Genomic DNA, 4978 nt, shown 5'->3' on the forward strand with positions numbered 1-4978 from the left:
TAGAAATAGTGTATTATTGCATTCGTTTCGTAGATTGATCGAGTCATGTATCTTCGTCTTCCTATGAACAATTAGATATGAGTTAATGTAAATTAGTGAGATCAGAGGAGTGTGAAAACTGCGGTAGATGAACGAATCAGGTATTATTTTTTCCATCTACTTAAAAAAAAGGGTTCCGGAAGTTAGTTTTTTTTTCCTCCAAAAATTTATTTAATTTAGAAAAATCTAAATAAGGGATATAATAATTGTAATTATATACGTCCGTGTATGAACGCTAGTTAGAATGATCTAAATTTTTTATAATCTCAAATTTTTTTTTTTCATTTTAAGGTATGGCTATCTAAGAAATGATCGTGCTTAAAAACACTGGAGTAAGGCTATATGGTTTTATTTTAAAAATTTCTGCGGTTAATTAAGTAGTATGCAGTTTGGGTCTTCGGGAGTTGGTAAAGAATAGCTTCGTTGCAAAATGTTGAATTTAAAAGGAGCAGGACATAGGCTAGCAAGTAGTATTAGACTATTAAAAGGGACAGGGGTATGTTTGGTGTCGGGTTAGGAGAAATAAAAGTATCTACATGGACCTTAAGTAGTGAGAGTTGACGGAGGGTCAACTACGGTAATTTCTGATCAAGCGAGGAGAATGGCTCCTGAGAGCCCATGTATCCTACCTTGTGCTGTTATACGCTTTCCTAAGTGTTGAACTTTAATACTTGCTACTTGCTTTATTTGACTGCATGTTTTGGGGCACCATTGAGCTTTAGCTCACCCCACGATATTTGTTTTCCTTAACAGGTTTTGGCATTCGGAAGTTTTGAAGTCTGCTTTTAGCTTTTGTAACTGTTGTGTTGAATCGACTATATATCTTTTATTTTGGGTTGCCACTTGAAGTTGGAAAAGTGTAAACTCTAATTCTGGTATCTGGTTTGTATGTATATATTTGCGTTGTATGAGTTTATATGTTTTTGTGATGGTATGACTTTACTCCTTGTAAATAACGCGTGAGGTATTTAAGAGTCGACGATTGGCTATCTTGAAGATGCTGTTATCTCTGAAGTTAATGTGGATTTCGTCATCAGCCTATTTGGAAGGAAACGGTGTTGCAATAGCTTAGGTTATTCTTCGGAAGGATTTGGACTAGATTGCTTGCGTGAGTCCTGGCGAGAGTTAGGCAGGCGACCCGCCAACCCTCTGGTTCGCCTTAGGGAGAAGTGGGGCCGCCACAATATTATTGACTATGCAAATAAGGAATGAAAATTCGGTGATTGAGGGTTCTACTCTGAGTTTTGAGGAGCAAAAGAGTCTTTCAAACTTTTGGCTTAAAAGATTTGCAATTGATACCAAGAATAATCAACTAAATTGTTGACCTTGGTCGATCAATCCTTGGTTTTGATGATTAACAAACCAAAATGTAGATTTGGGCTAATGTTTTTATGTGAGCAATTTGTTAGAACAGATTCTTGTGGCACAAAAGAAGAAGCAAAAACAGGACACTCATGTCGGACGTCCGAAAGGAAGCTATCGGACGTCCGAAAGGATGAAGAACATCAAGAAGGAAACTCTGTCGGACGCTCGTGAGGAAGCATCGGACGTCCGGAAGGATCGGACGCACGCCTCGGACGCACATCGATCGCATCGGACGTCCGAGAAATTTCGCAAAGATTTGATGACTCTCTGACGACGTTCGGACGCAGGGTTCGGACGCAGGGTTCGGATGTCCGACAGGTGGTTTGGACACAGGGTTCGGACGTCCGACAGGCCAACGGCTAGTTTTGACAGCATTTAATATTTGACCGTTGGAGAGCCTTTTGGAGCCATTTCTCACCTTCTATAAACACCCCAAAGCACAAGAAGACACTAGACTTTTGCCAACACAAAATACAAGCTTACAAGTGAGATTTTTGAGTAGAAAGATTCTTTGTTGGTTGTATAAGGGGTTGGGGAAGTTGGGTTGTGAGGTTGCTCAAGTGAAGGTTATTCTCTAGGAGGAGTAAAACCTTGGTGAAGGTGAACCTATCACTTGAAGTGGTAAAACCTTGGTGAAGGTTGCCTCATTTGTATAAAATAGTTCTTAATTGGGTGAGTGATCTTTCAAGTGTAGGTTGTTGAGGGTTAACTAGAATTGTTGTAAAACTCCTTGGCTCAACCAAAGTGTGTTTGGGGTGAGGAAGGAGTGAGCCTTCACTTGTACATCTTGGTTAGCATCGCCATCAATTGAAGAGGCTATTGGTTTGATATTTGGTTTGCATTTCTTATCCTTTATCTTTAATTAAGTTTTCTTTATTGTGCTTAAATTTGATATATCTTTGTGCATCATTGTGAATTTGTTTGTACTCATTGGGTTGCACCGGGCACTTACATAAATTACTCAAATATCTCATTTTTAACTAAAAAGGTTGCAAAATTATATAAAATACAAAAAAAAAAAGGAACTTTAGGGTGCGTTTCATAAAAGTGAAGAATATAAAATCTGAAGTTTGAATTCATTAAATTATTGAATTGTTAAATATTAAATCAAATAAATTTGAATGTATATTACATTCATTAATAAGTAATTAGCTTATCACTTATTTTTGGAAACAAGTTTTGCCTAGGAAATTCAGTGCTAAATAATTAATTCAGATGTTTAATTTTTATTATCAAACGCATCTTAACATATTAAGATTTGAATCCATTAAATTTAAATGTTGAATTGGGTTATCAAATGGGATGTTAATAACCCTTTTGGTCAAACGGATGAGCTCTTGCTTGCTTTTATGCTTGGCCTATAAAGGAAGAATGGGGGACTTTGAAATAGATAAATAAAAAATAAAAGAAAGTAACATGCTAGAGATACCTTGTAACAAAATGTTCCAATTTCTTTTTGCTTGTGCAATGCACACCCTCTCAATCTATAAGACTCATACACCAATGAAAAAAAAAATAACTTTTTCGATAAATTAAAATGTTGACTTCATTCAATTGAAAAACCATAATATAATAGATTAAAGAAAATTAATTGCCCGATACTCAAAATTTAAAGGACTATCAATTTTTTTGTGTTCATGTGCATACTTGTGACTTGTTCATAGAATTTCAGTCTACATTCATTGGTTGCCACTAAATAAACTCAAACAACATTTAGTAATTATCAACCGTTTTATTTCAACTCGAATCAAATTCTCCCTTTTTCTTCTTTCTCTCATAATATTCGAAATTTCTTGAATTGAAAAAAAAGTCAACTCGATAAAAGCAACAAATTACAAATTTCTAGTTGCTTAACAAATTTACCATACTCTTGAACAAAAAAGAAATAATATTAGAACCCAAAAGAAAAAGCTATAAATAACTAATATTTCGTTCAATTAAACTCGTTTGCGTTCCTTACGTTACTGGCTTGTACGATGTGCTTCATGTATTGTACATATGCTGTGTTTAAACCAATGGATAGCTATTTCTTCTGGCAATGAGAATAGCTTCTGCCTTTTCCCCTGAAGCACCAGCAAACTTATCGTAGCTCAACAAGAAAAGGAGGTGCTACAAAAATTCAGAACTGGTGGGCTACTTTTTTTCTTTCTTCACTATTTGGAAATTACTAGCAAGTATCAAAATTTGGTTCCTTATTTTCACTTTTCTATCTCATATTCATTTTTTCTGATTATTAATTTTTTCTTGTATATAAATTGTTGTTCTTGCAGATGCTACCGGGGACTTGACATTTCCAAATAATACCCTCTATCCCATGAAGATTTATAGGTTCTCCTTTGGTCCTGTTGTTTTCTAAATTTTGTTTTGTGGATACCAATTGTTCGACGAAATGCCTATTTATTCTTCATACTCTGTGGTGTCATCGAACGTCATCCCACTTCAATTCTGCAACCTGAAAATCCAAAATGTGTCTGTTTTACGTCCATCCCTCGAATTTGTTCCTCGTAAATGTTCAACTTATCTGGCTTCGGGCTGCAACAAAAGCCAAGAATCATTTTACAAAGTGGGCGGTTGAGAGCTGGAAGCAGCAAGAATAGTAGTAATGTGGTTGCTGAGGAAAGTGCAGTGACAAGGGGTTTCGAGTGGGATGATGGTCAAGTAGAAGAGCTTGGAGAAATGGTGGAAGATGAGGAGGAGGGACCATTACCACGGGAAGGTGCAGCAATTTATAAGAGAAGTGCTTCGATATCCCATATAGAATATTGCACTATTTTGGAAAGGCTAGGACTGGGAAAGGTTTCATCTGGAAAGGCTATTTGACTAGGACTTTTAACAAGCCCAACAAGCCATATGGCCCAAGGTATTTTTTTCAATTCACAAGTCCATTTTGATTGACTCAATAGTGCCCAGTAGACATTTGATTTGTAAAGGCCTTTATTTAATATCATTAGAAGAACCAATCCGGCCCAAGTCTTTTCAGTTTAAAGCTCATTTTAGAAAAGTCCAAACATAAGCTTCACCGATTTGACTAGATCCGACCCCTTTGAAAAAGAACATGATCCGACCCGGTTAAGAAATGGGTCTCATTCTCCCCCAATTTCAGGAAAAAAAAAAATCAAATTTTCTGGTGAATGCAGTCCGACCGATTTGAAGCCTGTTTTATTTAAATCCAATTAATGATAATGTTGGTAAAATTAATGAGAAAAGATATGCAAATTAATGATAATGTATCGTTTTATTTTAACTGTGATATTTTGACTCGTTCTAAACATTTTCAACATGTTATCATTGATTTCAGAGTTTGAAATGCATCCAAAATTGAGAGTTTAAAGTGAATAATGAAAAAGTGATGCTTAAATTTAAGGTTGTAAAGTAGATTTAGCCTTTGAGAAAAATGAACGTATTTGCCGCTAATTTCCCATCTATATTTGTATAGTCGTTTGTTTGTAGAATGTTGAAGACACCCTTTAAGCATGATTTGGTGTCTTGCACGGTTTGTGCTCACAAGAGATTCATGAAAAGCTGTCCTATGTCCCAATAAATTGGAAACCGCCTTTGGCTTTCTTGCATGAAG

General features: G+C 35.8%; 1 long non-coding RNA gene across 1 annotated transcript; it reads left to right on the forward strand.

Annotated features, from left to right (window-relative positions):
- Positions 1-3370: 3370 nt before the first annotated feature.
- Positions 3371-3870, forward strand: LOC140038751 (uncharacterized). The gene is made up of 2 exons (XR_011842326.1): positions 3371-3532; positions 3675-3870. It is a non-coding gene; the product is annotated as an uncharacterized lncRNA (long non-coding RNA).
- The last annotated feature ends 1108 nt before the right edge of the window (positions 3871-4978 follow it).

The sequence above is a fragment of the Coffea arabica genome, chromosome 3e (assembly GCF_036785885.1).
Source record: "Coffea arabica cultivar ET-39 chromosome 3e, Coffea Arabica ET-39 HiFi, whole genome shotgun sequence".
In the NCBI taxonomy this organism is placed as follows: Eukaryota; Viridiplantae; Streptophyta; class Magnoliopsida; order Gentianales; family Rubiaceae; genus Coffea; species Coffea arabica.